Below are 22,453 nucleotides of genomic sequence, written 5' to 3' on the forward strand. Positions count from 1 at the left end.
TTCCAGAGAAGTATGTTATTAAAGAAGTAAAATGAATGTGTTATATAATGTTGGGTAGTAAGAAAAAGTAAGCAAAGTAATGGGATAGAGAGTGGCAGGAAGGGTGCTATTTCAGATAAGGCTACCCATAAAGTCAGTAGAGAAAGGTAAACCTTCAAATAAGAGGTTTACACTGTTTTTCTTTACAAGGCTAAGAGCCAATCTGGTGAACAGTCCCTATACACTCAGATTGAAATTTTCCACTCAAAGCTCTTGTTTAACTTTCTCTACCCCTCCACACAATTCCATTTTCTGCATCTATGTATTTTTATAAGTTAATATGGAATCCTCAATCTATGTTGGTATTCATATGTTTTGCCATTTTTTTCAACCTTCTTCCTTCTTAAATATGTGCCCACGCACATGTACTATGCAATTCTGTATAGTTATTCAAGTATGCATATACTTGGGTGTACAGGAGTTGTTTGTGTACATAAGACAGAACTTTATACACACATGTGCGTTAGGAATAAAAGATAAGAAAATGAAGAGAAAAATTATGCTGAATGTTGCCAGGTGTTTCTAAGGAATTATTTATTAAAATTGAGTTATCTTTACAGAGCCAAAACACAGCTGGGGCCAGAGCTCAGAATTGTTCCTCTGGGTCAGCTGTAGTTATTTGGTAATCTCTGAACGAATCACTTAACATATTCCAGACACATACACAAATATTTCAACACTACTGTCAACTAAACATATTCTGTACTTAAGCAATAATGGGGTCAGTTTTATACTGGCCATACTCGATGCAGTTTTTAAAAGTTACCTGTTTAAAACAGCCATTATTTACAAGATATATGAGTGTTTTACCTTTTAAAAATCAAATACAAATAAAAAAATCTTTAAATAAATAAATAAAAAATAAAAATCAAATACATACTTAAATATCAACAAGTTAGCTCCCCCTCCTTCTCCATTACTAGTCCTTCTACAACGCCTTACATCTACTGAATCTCTCATCAATCTCAATAGGAATTTCAAAGGTATTGCTCAAACTCAGTAATTTACATAGACACACCGGAACTTTATACATGTAGTCAATGAAAAGATTGTCAAATCAATGTAAATTCTTTCTTTTAGATCATGACTAATAAAATCTAATTAGGGTCAAAATAAAAATGAAGTTCTCTTTGCCTCTATTTAAGAAGTGTGCAGTGAAAACCATTCCGTCTCAGCTAGATAAAGGAAGCTTTGCAAAGTGCTTTATCAGCTTCAGTAATTAAAAGATTTCCTGCTAACTAACTATTCAGAGAATGTTCTGTGTAGCCCTGCTTTACAGTCAGTTCTTCCTATCTCTTCCTTTGAAAATTCTAATTAAAGTGGGAAACCTTCTTTGTTTCTATTCATTCTGTTTTTGCCATATTGGATGTAAATACGAAAATAAGTAATTCAATGACAACACTGTCTCATTTTTCATTCTTGTCCCGTTGGGACTTTATGGAAGGGTAGGAGGAAGTATATTTTCCCAGTTTTCATTTTTGAAGTCAGTTTCTTATTGTCACTTTTTCCATCATAAATATCTTTGGGGTAAATGGATGTAAAAAGGAAAATCTCTTCACTGATGCTTATAGTGATGTTATAATGAGTTTTTTAGAATAACCAACTAGTGAAGGATTGAAACTCAACCCTTCTGAGCCCTTGCATTCCCCTCATGACCACTGTTTAAACACTATTATGCTATCTTTTACAAATAAATTTGCCATAATGTTCAAAGAAATTTGAAGGAAAAAAGTGTCATTTTCCTACCTCCCTGACACAATTGTTTTCATTTTTCTGTGTCTATTTCTATTTATATTCCCAAGCACATACATTTAAGATCATAATAATTATATGTACTATCTGGTTTGCAGTGGGCTCCTTATTCCAATTATATATTCTAGCCAGAAAATGTCCCTGCAAAAGTGACTTATTATGATTATAGAATCAAATTCTGGAATAAGGAATCCTAAAAAGTTATTTTGTGATTGTTAGAATGGAGGACAGTTAAAAGGTTAAAACAATTCAACCATAATTGAGTGAGAACATTCTGGGCATTCCTACTTGGTATCTTGAGGGAGTTATAATTATAGAGTAAAAGACAGATATATATGCAAGTGATTGTACAATCTAAGAAAGAATATGATGGTTGTTAAAATGAGTACAAAGTGTTTCAGAAACACAGGGTCTGGTATTTGACCCATGAAATGCTTCAAGGTTTCAGAATAAAACACATATAGATGTGTGATCATGTGTGTGCACCTGTACACATTTCAATGCCTCATGAATAAAGTTATGGAGATCGAATGACATTTTCAGTGATGTTTGGACATGGAGAAGGAAGAGGCAATTTAAAATTCTACCAGTGGTTCTATGTCAGTTAAGGAATTGCTCAGTCAGACTGCTGAGAGAGCCATTTTGAATAAAATAGCAACTGTTGAGCAGTACTCCATGCTCAGGACAAGTTCCAGGAACTGAGTGGTCAGAAATCTTCAGTTGATGCAAGGATACCTTCCTGGATGGTAGAGTTTACTTCAATTTCAGTCCAAGTTCCATGACAGCAGCACCTTTTCTCTAGTTATTCATCCAAAGCACTGAGAATAGCCCCAATTCAGAGTAGGTACTCAGGAAATACTTACTGGACAAATTTTGGAATTCCAGGCACGAATTTTAGTTTCAATTCATGCTTCATTGTCAGTCAACAAAAACTAAGATGACTGGTCAGGGTCATAGACCGAATTCTTAAAAACAGATCGCAGTAGGAGTCAGGGCGGTACACAGGATAACACAGAACACAGGGAGTAGGACACAGGTTCCACTGCTCAGAGCCTGTGGTAAAATGATGGTCAAGTCACTCAATCTCTCTAATACCTCCATCTGACTAACATCATTTCCAGTTCTCGAATTGGATGAATCTATTCTCAGCCCTACTCATAACTCTTAAAAATTCATAGAAGGTTACCCAAGCTTTTCGTGCATCAAATTGACCTTATGCCAAAGATAAATCATACCTGATCATGGAAGATTAAGTGAGGAAATATAAAAACTCATTGAAAGCCTTCAGATAATGTTTATATAGTGTTGAAGAAAAATAGGACAGTCCATTCAGCCCAGTAATATTTTGTCTTTCCCAGAAGTTTTCAACTTCGATAATACATTGCAAATACTTCAGATTAACATAAGCACTTAATAAAGAGAAGAATGCTTTAGGTTTATTTTCCTCTATGTAGATCTAACTAAATTCTATTTATATTGAGTTGAACCTACTCAACCCAATCTTGTAAGTTTGACAAGATAAACAGAAGAATGTGATTAAATTTATGTGGATTAAGTGACTATGCAGTTGTGACAAGTTGTTTTTTCCTAGTCTTACTTTAGAATAAAACCAGAAGACCACAGTAGAATTTATTTCAATCCAAGAGATTTATTTATTTTTAAATAAATTTTAAATTTCTCCAAAACCTAGTCTGTTTATAAATGAAGCAAATATTTTTTTTTCCTTGCCTGTATCACAGCTATAATGGTATATTGGGTTTTCATTCTCCATTCCCAATAGGGATTGTTCCCCTCACAAGGCAGTGTTATGATACATCTTCAGACAGTGAAGAATAATATCATATTGATCAGATCCATAAGAAGATTAAGGTTCTACCATGAGATGTAGTTTTACCACACCTTTAACAGACATAAGTAATAGTAATGAGGACATCATACTCATCCATCAGTAGACCTAATAACAAATATTACCCGGGATATCCCCCATGTGGCTCTAATAATCTGTGTAAGACACAAAAGTCAGGTTGCTAACCCAGACACACTGTTTAGTATGTTGTGGGAAGGTCCAGTGGACAGAAAAAAAATCTTTTCCTGGACATTCCTGTGTAGTCTGATTGCCTCCCTGATGGTTCCCATTTGCTCTCAGCTGTTCTTTCCCTCCCTCATTCAAAACTTCAGATTTCTCCCCCTGCTCTCAGCTGCTATCTCTATTCCCCCAAACCACATGTTTGACTTCCTACCATCCTACATTATTCTTTGGTGAAGTCTGTCTTACCACAGGATCATTAAAGACTAACTCTCTTGAAAGGAAGTATACCTGGTTTTTGAGTATAACATTTGATTTTAATGATACAAAAGAACAAAGTCTAATAGCTGGTTTGGAGAGTCAGATCCCAGCAAAAATGACTGCAAGAAGAAGACAAAAGAGCACAAGAACTCTCTATTGTAAGCATTCCCTACTAGCATCTAGGCCTCTATCTTATCCTAAATAATAGACAGCCTGAGTCTACTTTTGGTAAAGTATTAATGAGGATAGAGAACAATGATTTGGATCAGTCAAATCCATATAGGGTCCAAAAACCTTATATTAATCTCCTCCCCTGCCAAAACTTTAGACCCAACATGCTAAAGCCCGTAAAATTTGCTAATTTAATTTTATCTTCCGCTATCTCCTCTGCTTATCCTCTGAATAAAATAATAACTAGTGAAATGCAGGAAGTAAATACGGAACAAGTGCGAGGAAAATGATCCCAGATGCTTTCTCTCTGCGCCAGGCTCCGTACGGAGAATTTAGCATACGTGGGAATCAGGCATCTGGATACTTCACACACTGACACATTAAGTGAGCCCTGCCTGCAAGAGAAACCACCAAAAGCTTTCCTGTCAGGGTTTTGTTTAGCCACATAGGAATCAGCCAAATATGACCTCTCTTTGTGGCTCAAAGTCAAAAGGACAAAAAAGAGGAAAGTTTAACCACTTCATAATAATCTCTTAAGACAGTATTCCCCTTAAACTTAAGGTACTTCTGACATCTCTACAGCTGTCGAGATAAATGATACCTTTGATGGGTTTATAGACCTCTTCCAACGCTCTGTGTTTACAGACCATAGCAAGAGCAACATAATTGTTTTCTCCCTCCGAGTGAACTGTCTTCCTCTGGGATTTACAGGGTAAGCACAGGTTGTAATGTTTGCATCCTGAGATCTGCCAGTAAAGCAGACTTCAAGTCCTTTATTATTCCCCATTTTTAAAAGTTCAGACCGTTGTGATTACACTCCATTATCAGATGCAGTCTTACAAGGAACCCAAGACCTTGTTTTCAATGATGGATGGCAGTTAAACTTTGTTAAGTCTTAACCATTTTAATGTATATTTCAGAGGTCCTTCTCAATACATTTCACAAGTTGAGGTGGTATTTCTGAAGCTAACAAAATGGTTCATGTAGCTCTTAAAATTAGTGCAAAGGGACAGATTATAGTAACAAAAAAAAGTATAAATTAGGTGATGGATCAATCAAAGTATCAATTAAATTAAAGACATTTTTAATAAACATCTTCACAATCTTTTTGATTGGACTGGTCTCTTTGAAGGAAGAGTCCATTTTTAAAAACTTGCTACCACCACTTCCACGACATACTGTCAACGGATAAACATTCTCACTACTAGAATAGGCCACCTTGTTAAGAGTAACTTCAGTCAGTGAAAGCAGTTAGGGTTCAACAATGAAGACGTGATATATTTTAATAGAACAAAAACGGGTCTTACGAAAGTTTGGCTATCATCCAAATTTACTTCTCAAACTTCTATAACATTCATAAAGGGCAGATTTTCCCCACCCCCGGACTTTAAACCTCTGCATGCTATTTCCAAGCAGCCATGTTGGCTAGGCAAAATGTTCAAGCAGAAACTTGATTGCCATCTTCTGGAGGTCATGGAGAGACCTTCCCTGCAGTGGGAAGGAGTGCAGACGCGGTAGCCAACCTTCCTTACAGAACTGAAATCATGATTTGATGGCCTATAATTTTTATATCAGGTGGTAGGAGCACAAGTGGTTACATATTATGCTTTTTAACTTAAATACATGTTGTACATATTCTTTTGTAAGTATCAAAGATTTTATAATAATTACTTTTGAAAAGATTAGGTAGCTGGCTTGTGAAGTATATTATTTGCAAACCATCAAAACAATCCAAAATTATATGTCATTTCTATACTCCATAGGCCATCCTGGGTTGTCTATTGATCCTTTAATCAAAACCTTGTAATTGCCTAGGTGAGGAAAGAAGAAACTGAGAGAGGAACAGGTGGGGACAGAAGAGTGTTTGTTGGTCTAGTTCTCAGTGGGAGAGAGAAGCCATCCCTGCAGCCTGTTCTAGGATCCCCAGTACGAACGTGTGAGAGCTGAAGCCGGGAACATTAAGGCAGCAGCAGGCTTAAAAATCCACTGAGTAAAATGGCAAAATCTATCGATAGATTTCAGAATATGGGCTAGAGATCCAGGATGAGACAAGGCTGGAAACCTACCCATTCAAGCTAGGGTTTAGGGCGAAAAAAAAAAGGCCTCTGGATTTCCAGATATTGCCAGAATCACACCATCTCTGTAATGCAACCATATTTTCTCCTTCAACCCCATTTTTACTGCCTGGGACACTCTTTCCTCCTCCCCTACCCCTTCTAGCAACCAGCTTCTCAGACAAGCATTTTCCAAAGCACAAAGTGAGGGTAGGGACGCCTTTTGTCCACACTCTATTGTGTCCTGTGCTTGGATTTCTCATGCTCAACACAGACATGTTCATGTTCAGTATCTGTCCTCATAACAGTGTATGGGCAAGCTCTACTACAGCAGAGATCGTGGTTTCTTACTCTCTGTTGTATCTCTAGGGCATAATACAGAGCCCAGTACATTGGAAGTACTCAAGAAATGCTTACTAAATATATGAATGAGTGAACGAATAAATGAACGAGTTGCCTCTGGAACATCCAAGAAGATATATCTCGTACCTGGATTATCATTCTGAGCTCAAAAGAGAGTTTAGGGCTGGCACTAAAGATTGAAGTGTCCCCAGTTTACAGGTGGTGATGAAATTCATAGGAGAGAATAAATCTTCCAGGAAGAGCAAAATTGCACAAGACTAGAGGCACACAAGGGATATGGAGTCCGCCAAAATAATTCAGAAAACTTTCTCTGGAAGTAGATTGTAATCTGGATGGAGGTAAAGAGCTCAGATTGTTTTGGTCAGACAGGCTGGCTTGTAACCCCAGCTCCAGTTCTTACTGTGTGAACCAGACGATAGCCAGGAGCTCAGCGAGTGGAAGGGAGTTGAGCTGCCAGTTGTTGAAATAGCTAGTTGAAAGAACAAACCAGAAATGAAAGTAACAGGCAAGTAGTGAAGCCTTTAAAGTCACTTACAGCAATTGTATAAGCGAGAGGCTAAAGAGGAAAAAGTACTACCTTCTCCCCCATACCCTGGGGGACGTCCCATTTTCCCTCATGGAATGGCACACTGGTCAAGGATCAGCTAGATCAGCACAGACAGTACTCAGGTCAAGTTACTGCTGAGGGATCCACAAATAGAAGGCTACTGTAGATTTTTCGACCTGAGGGATGCTGGGAAGAGGTCAAGGGGAAAGGGCTGGTAATGGACGTTTTCCCTTCATTCCTTTAAAGGTTTCCACCAGAGGAGCCTGAGGAAGGCCTCTACTAAAAGCCCAAATGAGGGCACCTCTACTAAGAATGCAAAAATGGGTAGGAGCATGGCCAGCCAGAGGGGCCAGAGCCCTTGAGGGCAGCTCCCCTCAGAGACTGCCGCCTATTGGCTGCACATTAAGTCCAGTGTGGGGAGAGCAGCTTTCCTCCACTTGGCTGCCAGGCAAAGCCTTTGTAATGGCCTATGGTGGGCCCCATGAGTGTTAGGAGCCAGACTCCTCAAGCAAGTTCCTTGAATTCTTAATCTCCGTTTCCTGACCTAAGCCTACCCCATGAGTTGTTACAAAAACCTAGCTAAAGGCTTGACCTAGATGCAGCCATCAGTGATCGCTCGGTGGGAGCGGGTTGGATGGGAGGGACAGTCCTTTGGGCTGAGAGAGAAGGTCATGCCTGAAAGCTGTCTGCTGCAGTTGAGGACTAAGTCGTTAGTAACTGCAGGAAAGTAGTTTCCATGGAGTAAAGACGAGGAAAATCAGAGTGGAAAACGTTATCAGCGTGGGTGATGGCAGCATTGAGTCCTGCAGGAGGGGCAGCTCCTGGGTAAGCACTGGGCCTGCCCCCGAGGGACTCCTTCCAGGGGCCCAAGGCTTCCACTTGTCCCTCACTCATCCCTGATGCTGCCTCTAGGAACATAGACTCTCCTCTGCTACCAGCCCTCTTTCTGTGCATCTTCCAGCTTTTATCCCCAAAGCCTGAGCCATGACTATCCTTATCCCTGTCAGTGCACTTTCTCTAATAAGCAGGCTTTGCCTCTGATCATCGGACAGAAGCATCTCAGACTCTTGTCCGCTTAGCAATCCAGCAGCGCTACTGTCTCTGCCCTCGTCCTACCCCGACCAGAGATAAATACTACACGATCTATTACATATTTGCACTTTGGTTGAGACTAGAGACATACTGTCTTTTTTTCTGTAAACACTGACCCTAGAAATCAGTTGTTATTCCAAAGAAGCAAACACATCGAATTCATAGCGCTAAGACCACAGAATGCTCATTCGCGTATCATAGACTTACATGGAGGATGTGAATCCACACCGTGGTGAGGCCCATGTAATGGAATTTTTTATACTTTTTATGTGAGAATAGTATTTCCAGGGCTTTCAGGTACATTTAGTACAAAGGTTTTTCCTTGTAGTCAAGTACCAAAACACCAGAAGCTCAGTAACCCTTAAAGTTGTAGCTTAGATCACCCAGATTTTTGCATGAGGAGGAATGCCTGAGAAAGCAGGACTGCGGCAAACCATCACTACGACATGATTTAATCACGTTCAACTCAGTAGGTTTATGCCTGTTGCCATTCTTTCCTGCTTCTTCAGTAGGCTATCATTTTCTGCCTCTGCTGTTTACAGGAATACATTTTATTTCAAAAGCAAGATTTTTCTTGGCACTCAACTCACCCATGACTTTATTGTTGAATATTTTTTTTTAATGTTATAACTCAACTCTTTGTGTGGCTAAAATGGCCAAGGCTCTTTTATGTTGTACTTCTTGTTTTTCCCCACATCAAGCATTCTGACCGCTGCTGTCAAAATCTGATAATAAATGAAGATTTCTCCCACAGTGGACCTCTTATAACCATGGCAACTCCATCAGCAGCTAATGGCCACATTGCAAAAATGCTTTTGAAAAGGACAGCTTCTCACACTGCTGCAGTACAAATGTCCTTTTCTTACCTTTTCTCCATAATGATGCTAGGAAAACAACATATCCCAAGCAAACATTTGCTTTGTTGTGCACATGTGGGACCACTTAAAAAAAAAAAAAAAGTAGAAAAATTACAAATAAAAAAGAAAGCATGGCACGAAACTGCAGAGAGATGTTACTGGCTTTAGCAGCATTAACAACATATTTCTACTCAATTTACAGCTGGAATCAATGTAATTATTGCTAAAAATTTGAGAAGTTTTACTGCAGTTACTCCACCGACTGTCACCCAGGAGGGTTTTCTAGAATGCTTATTTTGAGTTTCATAGTATTATCTCTCTGAATTATTGGTCACAGGTAGGTAATGCGGTTATATGCATTCATGTATAGATTCTGCTCTGTGCTGTTCCATAAGATGGATCCTTTTCTACTCTTCGGTATACCCTTGAAAGAAGCCCAGAGCAGAATCAGCACGTGGGTCCTTCAGCCCGCCTGGCATGCATCACCCCACATGTGCCTAAACAAGAGGCGTTCCTGCCTGAGCCCTGCTATCAGACCCTGCAAAATGCTCTGGCTTTCTTGCTCATAAGGTAGACCAACACTCGTTTCTAATATAGAAAGTTTCCCTGGACCAGCCTGCCTGTTAAAACACAGGAGGATGTCTTCTACTTTAAATTCTTGTTAAGGAAATAACAGACATTCAGATAGATCTCTCTCCCTGTATCTATATATCTACCTGCCTACCTATCGTCTACCTGTTTATAAATATATATTCATGGAAAGGAACTTCCCCGTATCTCAAAAAACTCAAAGCTTGAAGGGTTTTTTTTTTTTCCTTTTTAATGTTTCTTCAACTGCCAATACTGATCAATAAGCAACCACAGATCACGACCCCACATCAACTTTCCAAGTATAACAGGATGGGTCGATGCCTTCTGGACAGACATCAGGTACATCTCATCAATGTAAATAACCATCTCCCTCTGAGATTTTCAAAATTACATGGTCTATCTAGGGCTGACGTAGGAGTATAACTATCCCCACGCACAGAGAAAGCAGCAAAGTGAATTTTCGTTAGCCATTATGACCATCTAAATTTTACTTTGCACAAAATCACTTTTTGGTGGTTTTTTTTTTTAAACTTCCTCCAAAGGCAATTTCTCTCTATAAAAGTTCTTTAATCATGTGAATAGGCTTAAGAGTTAAGACCTCTTAAGACTTGCATCAGAGTTCTGTTTGTTTCTGCTGGGAAACTGAGCAAATTACTCAAACTCACTTAATCTCAAGGCATTCATTTGTAAAACCAGACTGATAGTAGTTCTCCCTCAGAGGACCGCTGGGAAGAATAGTTGATTTAACACATAGGAGAGCACCCAGCTCCGTAACTGGAAGAAACTAAGTTACGTATGAATGATTTCCACCTCCCCCCAACCCCCACCCCGCCCCGGTGTTCCCCATTCCTGACTCTCTCTTCTTTCCTTTGAGTCATGAGATAAAGCTCATTCCTGACTTGCACATCTGTTTTAGAAGCTCATTTTAAAAGTGTGTAAAATTATTTGCTTTCTGCTAAGGTAAGAACAAGTTCAACTAGACACTGCAAGATTGTCAGTGGTGAGGTTTTGGTTTCTCTTAATCAAATCAAGTGTTATAAAATTTGATGATATACATATGGGCACCTGGGTGGCTCAGTGGGTTAAGCCGCTGCCTTCAGCTCAGGTCATGATCTCAGGGTCCTGGGATCGAGTCCGGCATCGGGCTCTCTGCTCGGCAGGGAGTCTGCTTCCTCCTCTCTCTCTGCCTGCCTCTGCCTACTTGTGATCTCTCTCTGTCAAATAAATAAATAAAATCTTTAAAAAAAAAATAAAATAAAATTTGATGATATACATCAAATCACTACCTTAAAAATCCCTCAGTCTCTCCCACATAAAATTAAACTTGAAATCACAAAACATTATATTTATTTTTTTAATTCAATCACCAAGTTTCAGCAGAGGAATGAACTTAGAGAATCCCATCACTGACAGCCCATACAAAAGACTATGACCCAATCTTTTTTTTTTTTTTTTAATCTAGGTGCTAAGAATAGATCAGGCTAGTAAGAAAACACAAATTGTAACAAATAAAGATGTCAGGATATTCTACAGGAAAAGTATCTTCTAAATCTTTTTTTAAGGCAAACTTCAGAGAAAGAGTCCACAAAATAAACATTGCAAACCATTAATTTTTGTCAGGACAAAGAAACTTATATCCTTTGGAAGGTACCAGAATAAATTTGAAGCTTTTAATAAAATATTTTGTGTGGCTCCAAAAGCAACACTAAACATAAATATATGTCTTTGCCACCAATCCATTTTGCACTGTAGTCATCCAAGTACAATGATGCTACAATAGGCAGGTGTGCATTTGACTCTTGGAAATACCAACAAAGCCTGACTTCATAAAATACTCCTGCTTATCATCTTGAGTCCAAGACGCATCGTCAACCGCAAGCAAGCAACATCAAATCAGAAGCTAGGTCTGCTGACTCAGTAAGGGACAAAGGCTGAATGATGTGTTGGGAAGGGAAAAAAAATAAAAGAAAACCAAGGAAAAATTAATGTTGTTCTCTGACAAAGCAGATCGAAGCAGTATACAATGACACCATTTCTCTAAGTACATCTTTGGCCACATAAAGGAGTCACTGTGTTCATCCTGTGTTTTTCAGTGGGCTTGGGCCTTAATGACTCAAATATAGTCTTTGCCTTTCAGTCATTATCTCAATCTCCAATATTTCAGACAACCTGCAGAAAGTCATAGATATGCAACTAATAATTTACTTTCCACATTCAGCTTTTTTTTTTTTTCATTTAGAAAGTAAATCTACTGTTGGAAGAAGAAACAAAATCACCATTTATTTAGGTCCTTTTATTTCTTATCTAGGACTCCATAGTGTATAGAAAAACTAACACTCCTTCTTTGGGAAATATGATTTTCCCTAGATTCATCAATGTAACTTGGATTCTTTATAAAAATGATGGAAATGTTCCCAGCTCAAATTATGATTTAAAATATAAAAGGCATTAAATGATAGGTTCCCATGGAGAATGTGAGCACATTTTCTTCCGAGCAATGTTGTCATTGCCTGGTCAATAAAATAAGGTTTTCTTCTGTATTAACTCATTTGGTAGAAACAAGTTTGAGATGAGCCAAGTTTAAGTTTAAGTGAAAACTTAAAGTTAAAACTTAAAATTTGTTACTGTGTTCACAAGTAAGTATTGAGGAACAATAAATTTTTCTTCTTCTGCTTTTATTTTTGGTTAATGTTCATGGTGACATCCACTGGCCTGTTCCTAGTGTTCTGTGTACTATACATGGAAAGAACAAAACTCAGCAGAGAGTAGGGAAAAGGACTGGGTAGAAAAATCATTTTGCAATTTAATATAACCTGAATGCTGAGATCATACTTGTTCTATTTCAAAAAAAAAAAAAAAAAGTTGAAAGGCATTGGTTTTCTAGAGGAAAATTCCATATTTGCTAAACACAATTATGCTTCCAAAAATTACCTCTTTAAGAGATTCCTGGAGTTCCCTGCTTTGGCCAAAGTTACACATGACAATGATTAGCACACAGTAGATACCCATAAACTATGGATGAGTCAACATGGCCTAATAGAAATATTGCTTATTTTTCAAGACATAATATATTAATGTAGCACTTACTTTGCGCTAGGTATTGCCCTAAGGACTCTATAAAGTTTAACTCATAAACCTTGTAACAACCCCAGAACCCCAGCAAATTTGTTCTATCATTATCTTCATCTTACAAGTGAGAAAATCAGGGCAAAAGAAACTATTTGTCCAAACCCACACAACTGACAATATTGGTGCCAGACTTTGAACCAGGAATTCTGGTTCCCAAGTCCATGCATTAAACTCCATTAACTACTACTTATGCAACCTCTGTGTGGTGGTTTGCAGGATTTAGTAACACTCAAATTTCAGTTTGATTTACATATATTAGGTTCCTTAAGTTATATTGGTAGTTGCTCAGAAATTGAGATAGCCTAATGGAGTTTCTAAAATCACAGTGAATTCTTCCTTTTTTTTTTTTTTAAGATTTTATTTATTTATTTGACAGAGAGAAAGCACAGCAGGGGAAGAACAGAGGGAGCTGCAGAAGGAGATACAAAGGGACAGGGAGAAGCCTCCCCACTGAGCAGAGAGTCTCATGAGGGACTGAATCCCGGGACCCTGGGATCATGACCTTAGCTGAAAGCAGATGCTTAAAGGATTAAGCCACCCAGGCACCCCAATAACAGTGAATTTCTATCTTCCCTTTCACCTGATTCTCTCTGTCAGTGGAAAGGATATTTGATTTTTTTTTTTTTAGTAGTTAAGGAAATTTACACTAAATCTAAGAGAAATAAAAGCCTAAAGGGAAGACATAGTTCTAATTTTTAAATTGTGTCTGTGGTAAACCTGTAGGTTAGGTTCTTAATATTGCCTAGATTTGCCCCCCAAAAATGAATGAGCCCCAAAACAGGGACTTTGGATGAACTTTGATTTAAGGAAATTAAAATGGCTACCAGATCATCATCACTGAGGTAACAGATTGAGTCTTGGAGTCAGACAAATTTGGGGTTATATCTTTGCCGTGCCATTTACCATTTTTTTTAATTAAATTTATTTATTTTCAACATAACAGTATTCATTATTTTTTCATCCCACCCAGTGCTCCATGCAATCCATGCCCTCAATAATACCCACCACCTGGTACCCCAACCTCCCACCCCCCGCCACTTCAAACCCCTCAGATTGTTTTTCAGAGTCCATAGTCTCTCATGGTTCACCTCCCCTTCCAATTTCCCCCAACTCCCTTCTCCTCTCTAACTCCCCATGTCCTCCATGCTATTTGTTATGCTCCACAAATAAGTGAAACCATATGATAATTGACTCTCTCTGCTTGACTTATTTCACTCAGCATAATCTCTTCCAGTCCCATCCATGTTGCTACAAAAGTTGGGTATTCATCCTTTCTGATGCAATTGCACTCCTGGGTATTTACCCCAAAGATACAGATGTAGTGAAAGGAAGGGCCATGTTTATAGCAGCAATGGCCACGGTCGCCAAACTATGGAAAGAGCCATTTACCATTTTGTGTGGCTTTAGGCACATACTTAATTTCTCAACACCTAATGATCCTTAGCTATAAAACGGAGTTAATAATGTGATTTCTTAGGGTTATTTAGAGAATTTTATACATGAGGTCATAGTAAAGACTCGAAAAATGTTATTTCCCTTTAAAGAGATACTATTTTGGCTACAATTATATTTCCAGGTAAAATGGGAACTTAATGACGTTATCTGTCTGCAAATTCCTGCAAATAACTTTTTAAGATGCCAAAGATTTTGTGAAAAGTGACTTTCTATAACCTTCAAGATAGACACATATTTTCTATATATATTTTTTCTGTATATATAGAATTTTTATTTTTCTTTTTCTTTTTATTTATTTATTTATTTATCATTTGTTATTTATTTATTTATTTTTCTGTATATATATCATGACTGCCTTCTAGATTCAATTTTGACAGAAATAAAAATGGCATTATCACAAGCAGGTCACATGTAAATATTTGAATTTCCTTAGCGTATTAAAATTAATTAAACATTTCCTAATATTTAATTCAGTAATTAGTAAATTTCACCCCACAAAGTCACATTTACTAATGTTTCTCCTGCCCCCACTGGCCTTTGTTTTGAAAAATTTTCTCTCTCAAAAAAATTAATTTATACAGTAACAATTTAGTTTTCATTTTCATGTACTAAAGTGGACTAGCACTATGCAGATAGAGTCAAGTTTCTTATCAACATAAAGCCACTAGTGTTCCCATGTTTAGTTGATATGATTCCAATAAAAAACAAAGAAACTTGATACATTCACTCAGCTTTAAAGTCTTCTTGCAGTTAATTGTTGTAGACTGTATTCATATTCACCAATATTCAGTTCATATCCCTAACGGAATATTATACCTCTCGGTCCTGTTAAACCCAAGTGGCCTGAGTTTATGAATTGCTTTGGCCAAAAGCACAAACAGACTCGAGTGGAAGCTTTAAGAGAAGGGCCTTGAACAAACACCTGTCAAACAAAGAATGGAGAGAACCTATTATACACAGAGAAAATAGCATGCTCTAAGTCTTTGGAAAGAGATGGTAAAAGTCAATCCTCTACATCTGTGTAATTAGAGTGTAGAAAGTCAGTTGGGGAGTGATGAGGGGTAAGGCTACTTTGGTAGGAAGGGAGGTCAGATTGCACAAGCTTGTTGGTCATATTGAAGACTTTATATTTTACACCAAGTGTGCTGTGAAGTCACATAACAGATATAAACATGGAAATGACCCGATAGGATTTAGATTTGCAGAGCTCTGAAGATTTTGTGTGCAGAGCAAACTGGAGAGAGATATAATGGAAACTTAGACCAGATGTAAAGCTAATGTGATAATCTAGGCAGGAATTGATGTTATAATGCCTAATAAATTACAAGAGTTTAACAAATATAGTTACTTCTTCTTCTGCCTGTTTGCAAACCTGGATCTCAGCTTCTGATTGATCTGATTACTTTCCTAATTCTAAGCCCATTATAAATAAGGGCCATTCTCATGTTCCTTATTTCATTTAAGAGTAATAATAACTGTATAAAATTCACCTCCAGAAAAATGTCATTCTACTCTTTGTTCAGGCAGGAATTTCCTTGAAAGGTAAGTTTTTTTAAGTTACTATTGATTGAGGTTTCATTGACTGAAATACTTTAGCACCCAGGATAGCAGCCCCACCTTCCAATATACTAGGCAGAACCCTGGGGAGGCATGGGGAGCTGACCCCCTCATTCTGTGCATTCTGGTTAAGCTTAGTACTCTAATCCACATAGAGCAGCCACTTTCTTTGGCTATTTCTGTGGTCCCAATCATTTATCTTTAAGAATTAAAGACTTAGAGGAGCTCCTGGCTGGCTTAGTCTGTAGAGCACATGACTCTTGATCTCAGGTTTGTAAGTTTGAGCCCCACATTAGGTGTAGAGATTACTTTAAAAAAAAAAAAAAAAAGGAAAGAAAGAAAGATAAAGACTTAAAGATACTATGAGGGCCAATCTGTGTACTGAAGTTGCTAGAGTCCCAACCTCAGATCTTTTGAGACTGTTTAGATACAGATGTTGATTACTCCTACTGGCCCCAGACAAGTCTCTCTCTCATTGTCTTCTATAGATCTGTAAGACAAGACCCAAAATGATACTTGAACTTTCTTCTAAAATCTAAAATCACATTTCACACAGAATCATTACACATAAATATCCGATAGGATAGAACAATACAGTGATAATCCACTTTGCTACAAAATATAATGGGAGGGGACATGGAGGAAAAGAAGATTTAAAATTTAAGGACCTGAATTCCAATATTGGTTTTATCATTTTTTTTATTTGAATTGTCTTACACTTCTGGACTTTAGTTCATTTTTCTCTTATCTTCTACTGACTCAAAAGGAGTGATTATAAGGCTAAATTAAGGTAATATCTCTCAAAAAAAAATAAATTAAGATAACGTATTTTGGAAGCAATGAAAATTATCATTCATATCTAATTGTTGATAATTGAGGGATTACATAATTTCAACACATTGCATCTATTATGTCAAGTCTGATTTTAGTTCCTTTCTCAACCAAACTTTGCCCAAAAAGAAGAGATCTAGATCAATGGTTCTCACATCTGACTGGTTTCACCTAGAATGCTTTAAAACGTATAAAAAGATTCTCAGGCATGACTTACTAAGGTTTTGATTCAGTGGACATATATATAGGCCCAGGAGACTGTATTTAGTAGAAGCTCCCCAGGTAAATTGCTACAGCTTTTTTTTTTTTAATTTATTTATTTGACAGGCAGAGATCACAAGTAGGCAGAGAGGCAGAGAGAGAGAGAGGAGGAAGCAGGCTCCCTTCTGAGCAGAGAGCCTGACGCGGGGCTCGATCCCAGGACCCTGGGATCATGACCTGAGCCCAAGGCAGAGGCTTTAACCCACTGAGCCACCCAGGCGCCGCATGCTACGGCTTTTTTGAAGGAAGTTGGCAGTGGGTGTTAACAATTTACCCTTAGACCTAGTAACATTACTTCTAAAAATTTATCCTGCCAATATACTTGAAAAGGTATAGAAAGATATACATTTAAGGATTTTTACTTCAGTTTTGTTATATTAAAAACACCATTTAGACGTCCATCAGTGGGAGATGATTAAAATAAACTATGGTTTGTCCATACAGTTGAATATAATGTTGATACTGACAGATATCCATAGCATACATTATTTTTAAATTTTAAAAAGTCAACTAAATAAATAAATAAATAATCAAATAATACAACAGTTTTATGATATATTCTTATTTGTTAAAAATAAAAAGTGGTGTATATATTCACATGTGGGTGTGAAACTGTTGAACTGTTGATAGTGGGCAAATATGAGAAATAGGCTTGGGGAAGAGTAAGAACAAAGGAAATGTGGTACTTTCACTTTTTTATTTATACATTCCTTTTTACAGTTTTTTTTTTTCTTATGGTATAAACGTATGCCACTTTTTTCAAAGATGACCCCCAAGCAGTCATGTCCAAAACAACTACTGATTAAGAAATGTATGAATTTCCTCTATTTGGTATGTTTTGTTACTAGTCTTAGAGGTGGGTTTTTTTTAATTTTTTAAAAATTTTATTTATTTGGGGAAGAAAGTGAGAGAGTACAAGCAGGGAGAGAGTCAGAGGGAGAGGAAGACGCATACTCTCCACTGAGCAAGGAACCTGACGTGGGGCTTGATGCTCGGACCCTGGGATCATGACCCAAGCCGAAGACAGCCACTTAACCAACTGAGCCATGCTGACACCCCATCCTATAGTTTATTTTTGAAACTGTCATTTCTGATCCCCCACATTTTATCATTGTCAATTTCATCACTTAGAATCTTCCTGAATTTTCCTCATATATATCCACCTACTAATTCATTCATTCATCTAGTCTATGGGTATATGTACTGAGTGCTCCTGAGCACTCAAAAGTGCCCTGTAGGTTCCAAAGTGGTAATCCAGGCACTGGCAAAAGAGAAGACTGCAACCCTGGCCCTCACAGAGTGAGCATCCTAGCATTTCTTAGCCTCAGTCCCTTCATCTGTAAAATGGATATATTGTTAGTAACTTTCTTATAGCATCATCTGAGGATGAAATAAAATCATGCTGCAAAGCCCTCAGCACTGGCATCACAGAAGTGCTCAGTAATTCTAAGCTGCAACAACTTTTACTGTGATCATCATCTTTTTTCATGACCAATGGCTTGACCCAGTGTGGATTTTCTGGAAGAAAAAAAAAACCTACATTTCATCTTAAGTAAATGAAACTACATTTCATCTTAAGAGAATGTAATTGTCTGAATGTCTGGGTGGCACAGTTGGTCAAGTGCCCAACTCTTGGTTTTCATTGAGGACATGATCTCAGTGTCGTGAGATTGAGTCCTACATCAGGCTCAGCCCGAAGTGTGCCTGGGACCCTCTGCTCCCCCCCTCCGACTGTCTCTCTCCCTCTCTCTCCTCTCTCTCTAAAATAAATAAATCTTTTTAAAAATGTTACTGTGGACCTTATAGACACTTGGAAGTACATCTGCTTTGCAAAATCACAGCAGATTTTAGAAGACTTAGGGAAAAAGATAGACGTCAAATCAGGAAAAGGAAGAATGTGGTCTCCTGCTTACTACCTCCCTGAGGAACAGAATTCTAATTTCCTAGGATTAACAAAATAGATTACATAGCAGAACTGATACACATTTATAAAAATATGTAACATTTTTTTTCATGTCAGTGAGCATGAGGAATTTCTTTTGGAAATAAAGTTACCAAAGGGCAGTGAGTGGGTCCTTAATCCTAATAGCAGATACTCCTTTGAGTGGAAACCAAAGTTCAGGAAGCTTGGAAAATGACTTCTCTTTACATTTACACTTGAACTTAAACAATGCAAAACATGGGCTGAGTCAGTTTGAGCTTTCTTTTTCTTTTCTTCCTTTTTTTTTTTTTTTTTGTATATTGACTCAAAAGTTAAATATGGAGTCAGTTTTATCCAATTATATGTATTGTTTAAAAATGAAAACAATTACATTTCCAATTATAATGAAGATGAAAATTGCAATGGCTTTAGTTATGGTATGTTCTTTCTCTTTTTTCTTTTCTTTGTTGTTGTTATTGTTGTTGCACACAGAGCTAATTTTTCTTTCAGCAAAGGGAAAAAACTGAACGATGATTGTTAGTGGTCTTGTTGCAGTAGTCCCCGGTTAGGTTCACCCTGTGTTTGCAGCAGGGCCTTGGTTGTCTAATTCTGTTAGCTCTACAAGAAACCCCAAGGTAAACAGAACTACTGCAGACTGTAACAATGAGCCAAAGAACTCAAAGAATGTGCCAAAGAACTAGAAATTTCTCCATGTAAAATATGGATTTTTGGTATATTCTAAAAGCTATTTCTTTTTTTAAGATTTTTATTTATTTATCTATTTGACAGAGATCGCAAGTAGGCAGAGACAGGAAGGGAAGCAGGCTCCCCACTGAGCAGAGTGCCCGGTTCGGGGCTTGATCCCAGGACCCCGGGATCAGGACCTGAGCTGAAGGCAGAGCCACTGAGTCACCCAGGCACCCGTAAAAGCTATCTTTTAACTGTGAAAGAAAAGGCAAGCAATATCCCAAGGTGATGAATCATAAAAATCATTTTATGGTGGAAAGGGGCAGGTACCAAATACTCATAACAAATATGTATTGTGTAACAATGTGCTTTGCGCTCGTGCTACCAAAAAAAAAAAAAAAAAAAGGCTACAAAAATGTGAATTCAGTCCAATGCCCACTCTTAAAGCATAAGGCTATTTCAGCCCCCCAATACTATGACATACAAATGCTTTATTTCAAACTTTATTTAGGGAACCCAGCTGGAATGCTCTGGTGACTTGGTTAAATACTTGTCACAAAAGCAGGATAGTCAACCCTCCTGATAAGTACAAGCCAATATACATTGTTTTCTACAAATTCTTGAACTTCAGTTGAACATTTGGGTTGCAGTCTTTCTCAGGAATCATTATTTCAAGGCGTGTTTTCACTTCTGGATTTGGTTTCGACAAGACTACCAAACTATGAAAAATTACCAAATATTGAATAGAAGAAAAAAAAAAACAAAGCATTTGGTAGTCATGCCAATTTTGTTTTATGTTTGGTGTGAACATTATTGAAACCAATCAATTAGTATATTGCCAGGCATCATTTTAAACTTTCTTTTCAGACATTTCCTGTAACACAGTGAGGCTATTTCACTTGCTTAGTCCAGTCATTAAAATGGACTTATAGGTCCAGTGGTTATGTTCATTGTACTTATTCCAATTGGTTAATTCTGTTTCTCACTTGAAAATTCATCAAGAAATACAATTCTTTTTAATGGAGGCAAATGTTTGCAAGTATTGACAAAAAGTCACGGACTTTTTTTACAAGGAGATGGAAGAGAATATTTTTCACTCCTACTTTGTTTGTGTATATGTCTACATACTACAGAAGACAAGAGGCTATTCCATCTCAAACTACACCTGGCAAAAGGTACATAATACTTTAAAAAAAAACTGTAACATGACTTTCATTAGAACTGATCGTAACACTTTCTGCCCTGTTACTGCACTAAAACAAAGTTCAAAGGAATTGCTTCAAAGCACATGTAATCAGAAGTTTAAAAATGGCTGTCTTGAGTAACTTGTCTTTTTCCATTCTGCTTTGTTTAGTTTCACCATAAAAGCAATTCATTTCCAAAGACTTGGAAAACTGTCCTAAAGCATGTATATCTCCTTCTGACCCTTGTAATTTTTTGAATGCATCAAATACCATGATTATAGACGCTACAAATAACTCCCATGTGTAGTTCTTCTCTCTACTGTTATATTACATTCATGTGAATATTTTATTAATTCCAATGTGCCTCACTTGGCTATGTGATTAGTGAGGGCAAGAATCATCTCCTCTTTCTTGTTATTGTTCTCCAGAAGCAGCTAAGTGCCCAGCATATAGTAGCTGCTCAATAGTTGTTTGTTGAATGAATGAATGTTGTGCCGTATGAGGCACTTTGAAAAAAGTGGGTAATCACCATTTGACTGAGTTTTATTCTTTTTATGAAGACTAATCACCTTATATACACAAAAAAAACTGCTGTACATATTTGTTTATCAAATTCTTATACGTAAATGTTTTAAGTCATTCAGAGAAATAGTATACTAATAATCAAAGTTAATCTGTTATATTATCAAGTGCAAAATTCATTACTGGTTGTAATATTTGAAATCATTTATCTTAAAGACATTCAAAAAATTAGGATGTCTTAATTCTCACAGTGTCACCATGAGGTAAGTACTATTTTTTAAGCTGCAAAGAAAATGTTTTATACTCAAAAGACTGTTTGGCTGTGTTGGTTTTTGGACTAATAGGTGTCCTTGGGCATATAATGTTTAACATCTCAAGGAAATTTAGATAAATGTTTAGAAAGATTAATAAGTATAAGAAGTATTAAAAACAAAAACACATCAATTACTTATCAAGAAAATATGAACTATAAAATTAATCACAGTTTCACCTGAAAACTGTTTGAGGGTATTCTGAAGTCCAAGTTGAGACATTGTATAGAGATGCTATATGGGTCCGTATCTAGTAGTAAGTTGTCATCTAAGAATTTGGTAAATGATATACAAATAAGTAGCGTGGACATTCATTCTGAAAACCCTATAAATTGTAACTGTGGTCAACAGTTAATTCGTGTGTGATTTCATTATATGTAAATTATCTGTGTGTAGTAACAGTAGAATGTGGGTTTTTTGTTTTTTGTTTGGTCATTTGTTACCCACCAAGATTCCATGAGACTCCACAAACTGAAAAGCAGGATAGAATTTAGAAATAAGAACATCTCTCCATCATTCATATGGCTCCTTGGAGAGTTGGAGGAGACCAGGAGTGATTATTTGGAACTTGTCTTTGAATGGGAGTCTAAAACCACTTCTGCCTGTGTGAAAAACGCCCAAGGGCACTAAATGATTATAAGAATCTAAACCAAGGTTTTGTTAAAGGCAGATACATAAGATAGCAAGCATACTTCCATCAAAATGCCCTACAGTTTTTTTTTTTTTTTCATTTCTAGTGTGTTTAACCCCCTACTTTAATGTGTGCCAAATAATCCAGTCTACTTGCAAGGTCTAACATGACATGGAGGCTGACAGAGATAAGGGCTCAAGGCAGGAGGAGC

General features: G+C 37.3%; 1 protein-coding gene and 1 long non-coding RNA gene across 6 annotated transcripts in view; one reads left to right on the forward strand and one right to left on the reverse strand.

Annotated features, from left to right (window-relative positions):
* The window catches only part of GRID2 (glutamate ionotropic receptor delta type subunit 2), a 1,491,890-nt gene that overhangs the window by 1,409,886 nt on the left and 59,551 nt on the right, over nt 1-22,453 (forward strand). The gene's annotated exons all lie outside the window — the stretch shown is intronic.
* LOC116584492 lies at nt 14,984-21,976 on the reverse strand. Its single transcript, XR_004283213.1, has 3 exons — nt 21,791-21,976; nt 16,298-16,384; nt 14,984-15,259 (listed from the first exon to the last, which is right to left on the reverse strand). It is a non-coding gene; the product is annotated as an uncharacterized LOC116584492 (long non-coding RNA).

This window comes from Mustela erminea, chromosome 2, assembly GCF_009829155.1.
Source record: "Mustela erminea isolate mMusErm1 chromosome 2, mMusErm1.Pri, whole genome shotgun sequence".
NCBI classification, from domain to species: domain Eukaryota; kingdom Metazoa; phylum Chordata; class Mammalia; order Carnivora; family Mustelidae; genus Mustela; species Mustela erminea.